Source organism: Triticum aestivum, chromosome 4B (genome assembly GCF_018294505.1).
Source record: "Triticum aestivum cultivar Chinese Spring chromosome 4B, IWGSC CS RefSeq v2.1, whole genome shotgun sequence".
Lineage (NCBI taxonomy): Eukaryota > Viridiplantae > Streptophyta > Magnoliopsida > Poales > Poaceae > Triticum > Triticum aestivum.
Window position 1 is genome coordinate 57445462 of NC_057804.1, and position 17705 is coordinate 57463166.

General features: G+C 47.0%; 1 pseudogene across 1 annotated transcript; it reads right to left on the reverse strand.

Annotated features, from left to right (window-relative positions):
• Window positions 1–10076: 10076 nt before the first annotated feature.
• On the reverse strand, window positions 10077–16988 carry LOC123090992 (peptide-N4-(N-acetyl-beta-glucosaminyl)asparagine amidase A-like; annotated as a pseudogene). Its single transcript, XR_006442706.1, has 6 exons — window positions 15427–16988; window positions 14216–14220; window positions 12977–13592; window positions 10722–10836; window positions 10449–10627; window positions 10077–10346 (listed from the first exon to the last, which is right to left on the reverse strand). The product of XR_006442706.1 is annotated as a peptide-N4-(N-acetyl-beta-glucosaminyl)asparagine amidase A-like (transcript).
• Between the last annotated feature and the right edge of the window lie 717 nt (window positions 16989–17705).

Below are 17705 nucleotides of genomic sequence, written 5' to 3' on the forward strand. Positions count from 1 at the left end.
CTACGATGACCCACATCTTTGTAAAGAAGGAGTAGATGGTATTATTAGACGTTGTGTACCTGCGCATGAATAGGGAAAAATCCTACGGAAATGTCACTCCGAAGCTTATGGAGGGCATCATGTGGGAGACAGACTGCTCACAAGGTATTGTAGTCTGGATTTTATTGGCCTACTATTTTCAAGGATGCTCGTAAGTTCGTCTTATCTTGTGATGAATGTCAAAGAATAGGTAATATCGGTAAGCGTCAAGAAATGCCTATGAATTATTCACTTGCTGTTGAACCATTTGATGTTTGGGGATTTCATTACATGGGACCTTTTCCTTCCTCTAACGGGTATACACATATTTTGGTTGATGTTGATTATGTTACTAAGTGGGTAGAAGCTATTCCAACTAGTAGTGCTAATCACAACACCTCTATTAAAATGCTTAAGGACGTTATTTTCCCAAGGTTTGGAGTCCCTAGATATTTAATGACTGATGGTGGTTCACACTTTATTCATGGTGCTTTCCGTAAAATGCTTGCCAAGTATGATGTTAACCATAGAATTGCATCACATTATCATCCTCAGTCTAGTGGTCAAGTTGAACTTAGCAATAGATAAATAAAATTAATTTTGCAAAAGACTGTCAATAGTTCTCGGAAGAATTGGTCTAAGAAATTAGATGATGCACTTTGGGCTTATAGAATAGCATATAAAAATCCTATGTGTATGTCTCCTTATAAAATGGTTTATGGAAAATCTTGTCATTTGCCTCTTGAGTTAGAACATGAAGCTTATTGGTCAATTAAAGAACTCAACTATGATTTTAAACTTGTCGGTGAAAAGAGGTTATTTGATATTAGCTCATTAGATGAATGGAGAACCCAAGCTTATGAAAATGCAAGTTATTTAAAGAAAAAGTTATAAGATGGAATGATAAAAGAATCCAAAAGCGTTAGTTCAAAGTTGGAGAATATGTTCTTTTGTACAACTCTTGTTAGAGATTCTTTGCAGGAAAAGTCCTCTCCAAATGGGAAAGACGCTATGTTATCGAGGAGGTTTATCGGTCTGGAGCTATCAAATTAAATAATGTCGAAGGTACTAACCCGAAGGTTGTTAATGGGCAACGAATAAAACATTATATCTCAGGTACGCCCATTAATGTTGAAAGTAATATTATCCAAACTATGACACTGGAAGAGCAAATAAAAGAGATCTTGCGGAACACTCTAGAATCGTGAAAAAAAGGAGGTACGTGATAAGTAAACGGACTCCAAAAATTCCGTAAAAATATTTTCTGTTCGTTTTGGAAAATAACAAAAATTAGGAAAATAAGAAACAACCAGGAAGGTCACCCTGGTGGGCATAAGACACTAGGGCACGCCTGGTTGCCAGGCGTGCCCAGGTGGGTGGTGCCCACCTCGGGTACCTTTCGGACTCCCTTTTTCTTCCGTTTGCTTATTTCCCAAGATAAAAAATATTTATATACCCGAATCTATTGACCACCGTATCACGGAGAAATCTTCTGTTTTCTTTTCTTGTTGTTTTGGGTCAGATCTGTTGAGCTAGGCATCATGTCTTCTCCCCCCTCCAACAATGGAGAAGTAGACGCAGGTCTGGTTTAGGAGGACATCAGGGGAGAAGAAGCTGAAGAGGCTGCCATGGAGGAATATGAGGGAAATCCCCTTGGGGTTTACTCTCCGGTTTCCGAGAGAGGCACACTGGCCGGTATCTCTACTCGTCCTAATCCTGACCAAGCCATGAGGACATCCAATAATCAAGAGAGCCTCGAAGTGGATGAAGGACTCCCACCAAGGAGGCCTCTACATAGGTTACATCATAACAATTTTCACAATTTGATTCATAATTATGGGTTCGAAAATACTCCTCGGATGCACATACCGTCCAATTCGGACATATCTTGTCCAAGAGAAAGTGATGCAGGAGCAAACACCTGGGGCCCGGAAAATAAACATATTATGGCTGAAGTGGAGAAAAACACTGAGTTGCTTCATAAAGCCCTTCGGGAGATTCAAGGCTTGAAGGAGGTACTCATGGATATATTGGGAGTTATTTCACTACCACCTTCTTCTTCACCACCAAAATAAAATTGAGTATTGGGTATCCGCACTCCCCTTGGCTTCCGCCAAGCTTGGGGGAGGTGCCCCGGTATCGTATCACCCCCACTATCTTTTGCCTTTACTTATCTTAGTTCGATCTATAGTTATATTTTCCTTTAGATGAATACAAGTTTAGTTCGATCCTTTCTTTTCGAGAGTTTGCTTAGTGATCTATCTGTTGGGGAACGCAGTAATTTCAAAAAAAACCTACGATCACGCAAGATCTATCTATGTGATGCATAGCTACGAGAGGGTAGAGTGTTGTCCATGTACCCTCGTAGACCGTAAGTGGAAGCGTCAAGTGACGCGGTTGATGTAGTCGAACGTCTTCGTGATCCAACTGATCAAGTACCGAAAGCATGACACCTCCATGATCTGGACACGTTCAGCTCGGTGACGTCCCATGAACTCTAGATCCAGCTGTGGTCGAGGGAGAGTTTCGTCGGCACGACGGCGTGGCGACGGTGATGATGAAATTACCAGCGCAGGGCTTCGCCTAAGCACTACGACAATATGACCGAGCTGTAAAACTGTGGAGGGGGGCACTGCACACGGCTAAGAGATTGTCTATTTGTGCTATTGGGGTGCCCCCTGGCCACGTTTATAAAGGAGGGAGGGAGAGAGGAGGCCGGTCAGGTTTGGGCGCGCCAGGGGGGAGTCCTACTTGGACTCCTAGTGCAAGTAGGATTCACCCCCCCCCTTTTCCTTTCTTCCACCGGAGGGAAAGGTAAGGGAGAGAGAGGGGGAAGGAAAGAGGGGGGCCGGCCCCCTCCCCTAGTCCAATTCGGTTTGGGCAAGGGGAGGGGCACCCCTCTCACGTGGCCCTTTCTCCTCTCCTCCAATAAGGCCCACTAGGCCCAATACTTCTCCCGGGGGGTTCCAGTAACCTCCCGGTACTCCGAAAAAATGCCCGAACCACTCGGAACCATTCTGATGTCCAAATGCAACCTTCCAATATATGAATCTTTACCTCTAGACCATTTTGAGACTCCTCGTCATGTCCGCGGTCTAATCCAGGACTCCGAACAAACTTCGGTACATCAAATCACATAACTCATAATACAAATCGTCATCGAATGTTAAGCGTGCACACCCTACGGGTTCGAGAACTATGTAGACATGACTGAGACACATCTCCGGTCAATAACCAATAGCGGAACCTGTATGCTGCATATTGGCTCTTACATATTCTACGAAGATCTTTATCGGTCAAACCGCATAACAACATACGTTGTTCCCTTTGTCATCGGTATGTTACTTGCCCGAGATTCGATCGTCGGTATCCTCATACCTAGTTCAATCTCGTTACCGGCAAGTCTCTTTACTTGTTCTGTAATGCATTGTCCCGCAACTAACTCATTAGCCACATTGCTTGCAAGGCTTATAGTGATGTGCATTACCGAGAGGGCCCAGAGATACCTCTCCGATACACGGAGTGACAAATCCTAATATTGATGTATGCCAACTCAACAAACACCTTCGGAGACACCTGTAGAGCATCTTTATAATTACCCAGTTATGTTGTGACATTTGATAGCATACAAGGTGTTCCTCCGGTATTCGGGAGTTTCATAATCTCATAGTCCGAGTAACATGTATAAGTCATGAAGAAAGCAGTGGGAATGAAACTGTAATGTTCATAATGCTAAGCTAACGAATGGGTCTTGTCCATCACATCATTCTCATAATGATGTGACCCCGTTCATCAAATGACAACACATGTCTATGGTTAGAAAATATAACCATCTTTGATAAACGAGCTAGTCAAGTAGAGGCATACTAGGGACACTTATGTTTTGTCTATGTATTCACACATGTACTAAGTTTTCGGTTAATACAATTCTAGCATGAATAATAAACATTTATCATGAAATAAGGAAATAAATAATAACTTTATTATTGCCTCTAGGGCATGTTTCCTTCACTATCCTTGTAATCGTGTGCGAGATATATAATAAAGTTAGTTTGAGTTTTTGCTTTCTTTACTTTCATGTTTCAATAAAAAGAAAGAAAATAAATGAAAAAGATCATGTGCTAATCTTATGGTAGGTGATGACACCACATAAGGAAAAGTATAAGTAGAAAATTTTATTAGAGATTGACAAACATAACATTGGTCAATGATGAAACTCATGAAAGAATTAATAAGGGAAGAGAAGATTCGTATATAAATATACTATCCTGGAAATCTTTTGTGATTGTGAGCCCCCATCAAAATATTATATGCCAAAATTGTTGAAGTTGGACAAGGAACACAACCTGATGATTTATGTTTGTTCATATTCACATAGAAGTTATATTGTCATAGATCCTTCAACATGTGGTGCTTGCCCCCCATATTTGCTAGCCAAAATTCCGCAGTAACTAGAGATACTACTTGTGCATCCAAAAACCCTTAAACCCAAATCTTATTTTCAAGAGTCCACCATACCTACCTAAGGATTGAGTAAGATCCTTCAAGTAAGTTGTCATCGGTGCAATAAGGCAATAAAAATTGCTTCTAAAAGTCTAAGATCATTTAGTGCAAGAGAAAATTGAGCGTTGTACGAACCTATGATAGCAAAGAATAAAAACGATAGACTGCATAATAAAAGTTGCTATCATAAGGGGCAATATAATGTGACGTTCTTTTGCACTAATGGGTTGAGCATACAAACAAATAAGCGCATGGCAACCTCTGCTTCCCTCCGCGAAGGGTCTATCTTTTACTTTTATGTATTTACTTTTATGCAAGAGTAGAAGTTTTTCACTTTATTCCTTTTATTTTTCTCCTTTGGCAAGCATCACACGGTGAGGAAAGATCTAGGCATATATGTCCAGCTGAATATGGGTAGCATGAGTTATTATTGTTGACATCACCCTTGAGGTGAATACATTGGGAGGCGAAACTATAAGCCCCTATCTTTCTGTGTCTGGTTGAAACGTTTTGCTCATGTGTATGCGGTGAGTGTTAGCAATCATAGAAGACTATATGATGGTTGAGTATGTGGACTTGCCTAAAGGCTCCGATATGTGACCCTTTCTGAAAAGATGATGAATTGTAGTTGCAAAGTTGACTGAGAACAAAGTTTGTTGGTTTCCAATAGAGTTTATGCTTTATAATTCGATAGTGTGATGAATTGTTACTTATTCATGAGAAGTCTATGATAAAGGTTTTATGTTAAAGTTTGTTGCTGTTATAATAATACACATGATGCTTCTATGTCATTATTTTGTTTTTATCGACACCTCTCTCTCTAAGCATGTGGACATGTTTTTCGATTTTGGTTTTCGCTTGAGGACAAGCGAGGTCTAAGCTTGGGGGAGTTGATACGTCCATTTTGCATCATGTTTACCTACTGTTATTTTAATGTTTTTGTGCATAATAATGCTTTTTGGAGTAATTCTAATGCCTTTTCTCTCATAATTTGCAAGGTACACACAAAGAGGGAGAATTCCCGCAGCAGGAAATCTAGACGTGGAAAAGCTATGTCAGGCCACCTATTCTGCACAACTCGAAATGAGCTGAAACTTCACGGGGAATTTTTGTGGAATATAGAAGAAATATTGGAGCCAATAAGTACCAGAGGGGCCCACCTGGTGGGCACAACCCACCTGGGCGTGCTAGGGAACCCAGGCGCACCCTGGTGGGTTGTGCTCCCCTCGGCCCACCTCCGATGCTCATCTTCTGGTATATAAGACATTTTGACCTAGAAAAAAAATAAGGAGAGGACTTTTGGGACGGAGCGCCGCCGTCTCAAGGCGGAACTTGGGCATGAGCACTTTTGCCCTCCGGCGGAGCGATTCCGCCGGGGGAACTTCCCTCCCGGAGGGGGAAATCATCGTCATCATCATCACCAACAACTCTCCCATCTTGGGGAGGGCAATCTCCATCAACATCTTCAACAACACCATCTCCTCTCAAACCCTAGTTCATCTCTTGTGTTCAATCTTTGTACCGGAACTATAGATTGGTGCTTGTGGGTGACTAGTAGTGTTGATTACATCTTGTAGTTGATTACTATATGGTTTATTTGGTGGAAGATTATATGTTCAGATCCATTATGATATTTAATACCCCTCTGATCTTGAGCATGATTATCATTTGTGAGTAGTTACTTTTGTCCTTCAGTTCACGGGAGAAATCATGTTGCAAGTAATCATGTAAACTTGATATGTGTTCGATATTTTGATAGTATGTATGTTGTGATTCCCTTAGTGGTGTCATGTGAACGTCGACTACATGACACTTCACCATATTTTGGCCTAAGGGAATGCATTGTGAAGTAGTTATTTGATGATGGGTTGCGAGAGTGACAAAAGCTTAAACCCTAGTTTATGCGCTATTCCGTAAGGGACCGATTGGATCGAAAAGTTTAATGCTATGGTTAGAATTTATTCTTAATACTTTTCTCGTAGTTGCAGATGCTTGCGGGGGGGTTAATCATAAGTAGGAGGTTTGTTCAAGTAAGAACAGCACCTAAGCACCGGTCCACCCATATATCAAATTATCAAAGTAGCGAACACGAATCAAATCAACATGATGAAAGTGACTAGATGAAATTCCCGTGTACCCTCAAGAACGCTTTGCTTATTATAAGAGATCGTTTTGGCATGTCCTTTTCCTCAAAAGGATTGGGCTACCTCGCTGCACTTTTGTTACTATTATCGGTACTTGCTCGTTACAAATTATCTTGCTATCAAACTACTCTGTTACTTACAATTTCAGCACTTGCAGACATTACCTTGCTGAAACCACTTGTCATTTCCTTCTGCTCCTCGTTGGGTTCGACACTCTTACTTATCGAAAAGGCTACAATTGATCCCATATACTTGTGGGTCATCATACCCTAATAGGGTTTGTACATGTTTGGTTCGCAGGTTGCGGGTACACATTGCCATGTTGCCTCGAGAGGCGCCCTTGACTGCCTTATATAGGCTAATGACCTAGGGTTACAAGTCGGTTTGTAGCACCCGTTGGTGTGTTGTACCTATACGTCTGCCGGACGCCCCACGACTTGCCACCTCCCTCCTTGTCCTCCAGAAAGCTGTTCTGCACGGTGCGCTGCGACTGGTACGGCGGCGCTGACGACCGCCTGCTCTCCTCCAACCCGGGCGTGACTGTTAGACTATTCTGTTAATAGACCCAGCCAAGCGGGAAGTTCCCGTGCATCTGCGTCGAGTACAGGATGCCGTCGGCGCCGTCCGTGGCGACGACGGCAGTGTCCGCAACGATGGTCAGGTCCAACGTCTCGAAGGTGAGGAGGTACTCGAGGGCGAACATCCGCGTGGCGTTGGTCGTTATGTTCCCACGCGATGATTTCACCTACCCGGTGGCGGAGACGAGCCGGTTCGCTGTTGCGTGGTAGTGGGTGTCGATGGGGTCGGCAGACTTGGACGACGTCGTGTTCGCCGGCGTCGCGACGTAACTCACGAGGCCCGCCGTCGTTGTCGTGCCCCCCGGGTCCAGCCAGAGGTGGAGGTTGGCGTCCACGTACCACACGTCCACGGCGTTGGTCACCGCGAACGCGAACTCGTGCGCCTTGCCGTCCACACATCCACATGTTGCGCTAGGAGGATTTTCAGAAAACAAAGAAATGGTTAAGAGTGAAAAGCTATGCTACTCCCTCCGGTCCATATTACTTGTCGCCCAAACAGATGTATGTAGCACTGAAATATGTCTAGATACATTCATTTGAGCAACAAGTAATATGAATCGAAGGGAGTACTATATTTTATTGTTGAGCTAATTTGAAGTTTGTGATTGCTTCTCATGAGATGATTCAATAATTAGCTATCTTAAATACTCTTTTTCTTGTTGCCGTTGTAGAGTCTTACTCAAAATTTTATGCATTTTCCCTAGAATTTCCATGGCAATGTCAGTAGGTTATCACGTGGGACATCTGCAATCTGGTCTCGTAATTGATAATTTTAGCTAGATTGAGATTGATGGGTATGTGACCTAACATTGCCACATTCTGTTCCATGTGTAGCTTACTAGCTTGTGATCCCGAAAATGGATAGTTGAGGTCCAGGCTAATTTTGGTGAGTGTGACGACATGATGGGTGGGTGAGGGTTGAGGATTTTGTGTGCGATTTGTGGACAGGTTAGGCATATGGGACCTACCCGTAAGATGTACTAGTACAAGGGTAGGCGGGTACACGGGTATGGGTATTGCCTTCCTGTACTTGTACCCGGCTTACCCGTTGTTGTTTTTTTCATTTACAAACTCATGGGTATTTAACTTTCCCAAACCCTTACCCTAATAGGGTTTTTACCCGTCGGGGTTCGCGGGTTGTGGATACCCATTGCCATGTTACCTCGGGAGGCGCCCTTGGCCGTCTTATATAGGCTGATGACCTTGGTTTACAAGTCGATTTGAATCTAATCCTAGCGGGTTGTTACGTGGAAAGCAATCTAAGTCAGATTACAACAAGTATCCTGCAATATCCGAGCTGATTTGAATCGTCCGGTCTCCTTGACTTGTGTTCCAAGTATCTTCATGTCCTTGGACCGCACGTTCTGGTTTGATGGGCCCACTTGTCAAGACCGACCAGTATCCTGGTTGATGAAGACCCATACGATACGCATAAAACTCTAAACTATACATGACGGGTCACCCATATGGTATGCATATAACTCCAAACTATACATGACGGGTAGGGACCTTTGAAAATATTATATGTAAACATTATGTCCGCTCGTCCTTTATAAGTAAGCTCAAGTTCAACAATCTCCCCGACGAACAATTTATTATCTTATTTTCTATGGGCTGCCAGCATAAACACCGACACTTTTATGTGCATTATACTTTAGGTGTATGCACGACGTTTTCAACTTCTGACTTGTGTGTTCATGTGGAAGCAAAATACCACTGTTCCCTTTAAAAGTAGTGAATCGCATGAACCGACTCATTGCCTTGCATTTCGGATGAAAAATCTTATGAGACTCAATTTATTTCTCATCGAGGTTGCCAAATGTCGGAACGGGAAAAAGTTAGGGACTGCCTATTCTACATCCGGATGAAATCCAATTCACTTTCATCCATATTTTTCAGCAAACTAAAGGATGACAATTGTCCTCTGTCCTGTGTCACTTGTCCCCTGTTTCTTTTCTGTCCCGCTTTTAATAAAGAGAGTAACGGTTCCACACCCCAACTTGTTCAACACGGACAGAGGAACAGCTAAAACAGGAGATCAGAGAACCACAACGATACATCAAAGCTTTTCCATGACCACTAAGCTAAAGCAAACAAACGGAGGAGGAAAGGACCAAGATCATGTCAGCTAAAAATTACATTGACAAAGTACAAGAAAATTCAATGTAAAATACACTAACAAACACAGTAAATTCTATCATGCCCCTTAAGAATTAAAGTGTAAAATGCCTTAAAATGTCACTGTAAAATCCACTAAAATGACACTGTAAATCCACCAATAAACCAAATGGTTTGCACTGGAATAAACTGGATCGTGGGCAAGAAGAAATACTACAGCTAGAGGTGAGCATTAGGCAAGACACAGACATCGTGGGGCAAGAAGCTACTGACACTAACGGCAAGTACATGGAGCAAGCAATGAAACACCAGGTGGAAAGCACTATTAATACGGGACAAATCTTGATATGAGAATGAGCAATGCTTATGTGGTTTTAAGTACTGTTAAATGTTTGTCAATTGCATGCTTGAATATCTTTCTAATTTTAATGCCTCAAGCGTTTCTTACACAAGGGAGCCTAGAGAGAAATACTGGTAGAGTAAACAAGGACACACAAAAAGGTAAATGGAAAATGGTAAATCAAGTCACCTGAAAGCATGACCTTAAACCAAGAAAAAAAGATAAATGGCAAGGGATAGAAAACAAACTAACCTCTCATATGGGCCTTAGATCACTAGACCAACAAAATTACTTGCTCAACCTGCACATTAACTAAATAAAAAACACAAAAAAATGGTGGAGAAGGATAAAATGAGATACAAGGAACAATGATCATTAAGAAAGGGACCCCTGATATAGAATCAATTTTTTAAGCACTGTAGTATTAACGTGCTCAAATACGTACTGCCGAGTCACAGGCATAAAGACATGGCAGTATCCAACAACCTTACAATCAAAATGAAACATAGAACCACTACTAAACAAATACTACTATGCTCAGATTGCATGCTACTTTGTTCAGATTACATGCTACTGAAAAATAAAACTCAGTCACCATTTGAGCTAGGACTGCGCACATGCTGAACCTCACTTGGCATTGCCTCCCTACACAAAAAAATTCAGAGAGACCCGGATTAGTAAAAGAAAATAAAAGCAAAAAAGAAGAAGAAGAAAATGAAACAGATGACAAGGAAAATAAGAACATACATCACCAAAGAAATCAGTGACAAAAGATTTGTCAGAACTGTTCAAGGGGCTGAAAATGCATGTCATTCACATATTTGATCCTAAGATTTGGAATGTCTACACTGGAGAAAAGGATTGACATCTGAGTTCTTGGTGTGAAGATATCCATATACTTAAATGTAAAGACACCACAATCATGGCTGAAAAGTTACAAAGAACACAAATAAGAAAAGAAGCCTTCATAGAAACTATATAAAATTAAACAAAAACATGAAAAGGGCAAAAAAAGGATACCGATTATCTTGCTTAGGAACAGCTGGGTGCAACACATCAAACTCTTCGAAAATTAATCCTTTTATGCATCATAGGAGTGATATACACATTCCCAAAGCCTGATGAAATTATGAATCTGTGTTGGAACTAAAAAAATTAGGAAAGCATACCAAACCAATTTACTGTAAATAACAGAAAATAAGAGCATTGTAGCTAAAGAGATATCAGTAGAATTAAAGTGCTTCTTACACTGAAATAAATGACACTAAAATGCACTAGAGCAAAGCGATGAATACAGTGCATGGCACTAAGATTTACACGGTAAAACCACTAAGAATTATTGTGTGAATCCACTGAGACTTGCATTGTAAAAATCCAATAAATAACTACAGTCTAAATCCATTGAGAGGTACACAGTAAAAATGCAAATAAGATAATTACAATGACAATCCCATGAGAGTTACGCTGTAAAATCCAGCAAGATATTACACAGTAAAACCACCAAGAATTACAGTGTGAATCTACTGAGACTTACATAGTAAAAATACAATAAATAACTACAGTGTAGATACATTGAGAGTTACACAGTAAAAATGCAAATAAGATAATTACAGTGACAATCCAATGAGAGTTGCACTGTAAAATCCACCAAGATATTACACAGTAAAACCACCAAGAATTACGGTGTGAATCCACTAAGACTTACATAGTAAAAATCCAATAAAGAATTACAGTGTAGATCCATTGAGAGTTACACAATCAAAATGCAAAATAAGATAATTACAGTGAAAATCTAGTGAGTGTTACACTGTAAAATCCACTAAGATATTACAGTGTAGATCCATTGAGAATTGCACTGTAAAATTCACTAAGATACATTTCAAAAACTAAAGAATTACATTACAATAGCACGAAGAATTACAGTGTAAATCCACTGAGGAATTACACTGTAAACCCACTGATAATATCACTGTAATTGGATTTACACTGTAAAAACAATTAGAATTACAACATATCAGTTGTATTACAGTGTAAACCCACTGAGAATTACAGTGAAAAGATCTCCTGAGAATTACATTGAACTTCCACTAAAGATTACAATGTAAAAACCGACTAAGAATTATAGTAAAACCACTAAGAAAATACAGGTGAAAGCTACAGACAGAGATCGGACGGCTCACACAACGGACGAAAGCGAAAAGTTTTCATCCGGATGAAAATTAGCAATTCCAAAAATCAAAGCTACAGCAGAACCATCCTACATCAATCTACAGACTCAAGAATGTGAAATCCAATGGCAAACTAGCATCAACACTTACAGGCTAGAATGGGAATTACATTGGAAATCCAATAGAAATTACACTGTAAAAACAGAAAGGAGTTACACTGCGAAACCAAATAAAAATTACACTGAAAAACCAATAGGATTACACTCTAAACCCAGTAGGAATTACACTGAAAACCAATAGGAATTACATTCTAAACCAACTGCAGATCTAATGACAGTTACAGTGCAAATCCAATGAAAATTACAGTGTAAAGCCAATGAGAAGTACAGTGTAAATCCACTAGGAATTACACTGTAAAACCAAACATGAATTACATTGCAAATCCAATAGGAATTACACAGTAAATCCATTGAGAATTACAGAGACAATCCCAAGGCGAGGGGACCAACCATGCATCCACACAGTGACAACAAAAACGGCCCAGGTGAAAATTAACACATAGACATACTAACTAACAACACTGGACAGCAGGGGACTGAACACGATTCACTATGTTCAAATTGCACAATACCGCGTACAGATCAATCAAACAGAGGATGGAGAGGAAAGTTGGGAGAGGTTCAGAGAACAGAGAAGGTTCAGACTTCAGACTTAACTCATGCATGTCCAACTAATATACAGAGCACACACACACACACACCCTGTCACGTGGGCACACTAGTCAGCCCACCACACCCACTCGAGGCTTCACCCTCTGCCACCATGCTGGCTGCCTGCGCCATCGCCTGGATCATCAGGTTCAGGCGACTCGCTGTCCGCTGACGCGGGTGAATCACACATACAGATCAATCAAACTAACAAGTAGCCAGAAACACTAATCAAATTCGCGTGGCTGATGAGTATCAATCGGAGAAACAGGCGCAACCTCACACATCTACACCAGAGGCTGCAGGAGATTAACACAAGCAACAGATCTGACCGAGAAAACCACAGTCCACAGGCACTGACATGCAGATCTGAGAAACAAACAAAAGAGAGGGAACATACCAAATCAGACGAACAAAATTGACGGGTGGCGAAATAATGGGGCCGGGGTGGATGAGGGGGGCGAGAGATGCTGCAGGCCTTCGGCGGGAGAAACAGCGGCGAGGCGGAGGGGGCGAGGCAGAGGGAGGGAGAGCACGGACAAGTCATCACCAACCAGCTGGATCGAGCGGCGAGGGGGAGCTCCAAATCGCCATGGCAATCGCCGTGGTAGTGTTCGAAATGACAAAGGGGATCAAGCGGCAAGGGGAAGAGATAGGGGAAGCTACACGGGTAGGGAAAAAAAAGCACCGATGCGGGATAGCGAGCGGAACCTAACGGATCCGCTAGCGAAGAAAAATACAAATCTCGTGACACAGATCGCACGGCCCAAAAAACGGATGAAAGCCAATAGTTTTCATCCATATGAAAATTAGCAATTCCGAAAAGTTAAAAGTAACTATGGAAGATTCACCGCCGGTAGCGCGGCCGTGACAGCGCCAACTCCGGCGGATGCCGTCCCCTTCACGCAGAACTCATTGGAGTGGTCCGACACGACGCTGTAGTTGCTGCTGGTCACGTTCCTGAAGTAGCACCCGTCGGTGGCGTTGTACCAGTACGTCTGCTGGACGCCCCATGACTTAGGCCATCTCCAGCCGCGCCCCTAACAGGTCCTTCCCAGATGATTTTGCCGCGCCGGCAATAAAAAAAGGCTCCAGACGCGTCCCAGAAGCCCGTTTTTCGCCGGCTCGGGCCAAAACTGATGCCGGCGGACCAGGCCTAACCCGGCGCCCTGGGAGCGCTTGGGGAGCCGGCGCAAGCGAAAAAGGCGCGTGGGCCCGCCTTGAAAGCGACCCGAGGGTCTTTTCCCGCCGTTTCTTGACGCTTTTCTCTCGCATCTCTCCCGCTCGCTCGCCTTCCTCCCGCCATTCTATCCCTTTCTCCCGCTCGCTCGCCTTCCTCCCGCCAAACCCCCTCCCGCTCGCCGCGAAGAAGCACGCCATGCCACGCGCGGTGGCAACCGCGACTGGCGCCGTGGCCCAGCCGAAGCCGAGGAAGCCGAGGGCGCCGCCATCGAAGCCACCGGGCCTGTCGAACGCCGAGTGGAGGGTGGAAGTTCAGCGGCGCGAAGCGGTCACTGCCGACAGGCGGAACAGGGCCATAGCCAAGAAGGCCCGCGACAACGCGGCGCGCGCGGCGGCGTCTTCCTCATCGGTCGACCAGGCGGGGATGAATCCACCCGTCGTCAGCCACGCCCAGTACGCGCCCTGGGGACAGCAAGGCGCCGGATCTCCATGGGGTTCATCGTCGCCCGGCTACGCCGACAGCGACGCGCACGGCGGGTTCAACCCAAACGTGACCTTCCCGCATGGTCACCCCGCTACACGCCCGCCCTCGCCTGCCTTCGTCGGCGTGCAGTACCCTCCATACAACTACTCGCTGCCCGCCTCCTACGCGTCCACACCGACGCCCCATCTCTACCGCGGACCACTACCCTTCTCGCACCTCGGCGACACCGACGACACGGGAGCCGACATGGACGACATCATCGCGACAGGATCGACCGCGGCCGCCGAGTCTCCCGGGTTCGCCACCCAGGACGAGGTAGTGGACCTCAACGGCGACATGGAGGCTGAGCTCGGCTACGTCTACGGCGGCGACGCGCAGGAACCCGAGGAGGAGGAGGACGAGGAGGAGGAGGAGGAGGAGGAGGAACCGGCTCCTGTTCTGACGAAGGGGCGCCAGAAGAAGAAGAAACGGGCAGCTAGGTCAGGCGAACCGCGCATCAAGTGGACGTCCAAGGAGGAGGAATGCCTCGCCGAAGCATGGAAAGTCGTCTGCCTTGACCCGACCACCGGCACAAACCAGAGCTTGGACACGTACTGGGACCGCATCAAGGCCGAGTTCGACGAGCGGAAGCTCGTCGACCCCTACTTCAAAGGCGTGTACATGCAGGGCGGCTCCAGGGCGATGGCGAACCATTGGGGGCGTATCCAGTTGGCGTGCAACAAATGGCATGGAATCGTCGAGGAGGTCGCGGCTCGCCCGGAGAGCGGCGCCAGCATTGAGGATCAGGTACGCCCACGACCACACGGATGCCAAGCCCGGACGGCGCTTCTACATCGCCGCCCAGCAGTGCCGAAGCCGCGCCGACGCAGCCCTGCGACGAAGCAGGTCCGACACCGACGAGCCCACGCACGTCGACTCCGCCAACGCCTGGAGCCGACCAAGCTGAGTGAATCGTTGCGCACGGCGCCCCTCTGTTTTTTGTAACGCCCGACTACGTCCGATCACCGAATTTACGGCGTCTTTTGAGAGCGGAAACGACCAAGTTTGAATTTCCCGCATCCTGGGGCCGGCGCGTGGGGGCGTGACTGGGAGCTAGGTCGCCCCAGGGGCCGAACTAGCGCCGGCACGCCCCCAGGCCGCTCTATTTAGGCACCCTGGGGGCGAACGGCTGGAGATGCCCTTACCGCCTCCCTCCTCATCCTCCACGAGGCTGCTCTGCGTGGTGCGCAGCGACTAGTACGGCGGCGCCGACGACCACCGGCCGGCGGCCACCGTCGTCTCCTCCAACCCGTGCGTGACGGTTAGACTATTCTGTTGATAGACCCAGCCAAGCGGGAAGTTCCCGTGCGTCTGCGTCGAGAACAGGACGCCGCCGGCGCCGTCCGTGGCGACGACGCCGGTGTCCGCAACGATGGTCAGGTCCAGTGTCTCGAAGGTGAGGAGGTACTCGAGGGCGAACGTGCGCGTGGCGTTGGTCGTTATGTTCCCGTACGATGACTTCACCCACCCGGTGGAGGAGACGAGCCGGTTCGCCGTCGCGTGGTAGTGGGTGTCGACGGGGTCGGCAGACTTGGACGACGTCGTGTTCGCCGGCGGCGCGACGTAGCTCACGAGGCCCGCCGTCGTCGCGGTGCCCTCGGGGTCCAGCCAGAGGTGGAGGTTGGCGTTGACGTACCACACGCCCACGGCGTTGGTCACGGCGAACGCGAACTCGTGCGCCTTGCCGTCCAGCAGCTTGCCGAGAAAAGGAGTCAGGTCGATGTCGTACGTCGGGAGGTTGAAGGAGCCGATGGGGGCGATCGGCCTCCATAGGAGGGGGTAGATGCCGCCGGGGTAGATGACGGGGAACGGGCAGACGGAGCCGGCGAGGACACCGTCGACGCGAGCGGTGACCTCGCGGAACGGGCCGTTCTGGTACCCGGGTTTCGTTCTTGTACCATAACTCGTCGTCTTCATGGAACGAGACGTAGAGTTCGAGGACCGCGCGGTAGGTGTTGGATGGCATCGCGACGCTCTTGGACGCGACGTCGGCGGCGCTCTGGATCGGGAACCACAGCCCGCCGTTGGGAGGGAGGGCTCGCGCCATCGGGACGATGAGGTCGGCGGGGGCCGTGGCGGGCGGCGGCTTGGTCGTCGGCGTGCGGCGGAGGTAGAGGTGGAGCGTGACGTTGGCATGGTACACGCCGGTGAGCGTGGTGTTGACGAGGTTGCCGAGGTAGACGGCGAAGGTGGAGTTGCCGGCGGCGGCGAGGAGGGACGCGTACTTGGTGACGTCCTTGGAGACGGACCAGACGATGCCGTTGGGCGGCGGCGCGGCGGTGCTGCCGCGGAGGAGCTCGGCGCCGGCGAGCCAGACGCCGAAGATCCTGTCGAGCTGGGCTCCCTGGCAGGCGGCGCGCCACTCGAGCACCGCGAGGGAGATGGCCGAGGCGCGGCCGCCCGCCTTGACGAGGCAGCGCGGCGGGGAGTAGGCGGCGGTGGCGGGGGGCTTGTCGAAGGTGGAGGCGAAGGAGGCGGACAGCAGGAGCGTGGAGCACCGGCCGGAGCCGCCGCGTGGGCGTGGCGGGCGGTCCACCTCGAAGAAGGCGGTCGGCCGCGACGCGGACGCTCTGGCTGGGGATTTGCGTGGGCTCCGGCTCCGAGGTGAGGCGGCGGTGGCTGGGATCAGCAAACAGAGGAGGAGGGCGAGGCGAACGCATGGCACGGCCATGGTTCACAACTTGAGATTAGAGCGGAGGCAGTCTGCTGGGTTGCTACGTACTACGCGCGCCAGGGCGGCTTAAAACTAGGAGGAGAACGGCAAGGACAACCTCGAGGATAAGGCCATTGAAAGGAACAGTCACAGTGTGGTGTTTGGATCTCATCAGAAATAAATGGTTCATGCTTCTTGGACAGATAAGGTCTCTTTGGATCTCATCAGAAAGGAACAGTGTGGTTGGGTACAGGACGAGCATGCTACTATGCCAACTGCCAAGGACTGACGAGATGGTCGCTGCTGACTCTGGTCTCCGATTCCGCCATTCCGGCCGGCGCATGCATGCATGCAGGTCAGGTCGGCCTGCATTACAGGATACTTACTTACTAGGGCAGATAAGAATCAGCGAAAGTCCACAAGACAACCACAAGACAACCAGGAACAGCTTGCTCCATTTCGATCTGCAAAATTGCATTGACCGCAAGTCCAGTTTGGCGTGAATGCACTAGCACGGAGCACATAATCGATGTGCGTCGCCCCCAACCGTGCACCGAGACAGAGAGCCACCCAAATTATTATTTTTTTCGAAAGTACGCCAATAACGTACCTTATCTTTATAGAAGGAAGAAAGACAGTTTACAAGATTCGAGCGATCGATGCGAACATCCATCGCCCGAGCACCCACTCACACCCACCTGCAAGGAAATCAAGTGTGTTCTCTTACAAAACGATCTAAACCACCCGCACCCACACCTGCATTATACCACT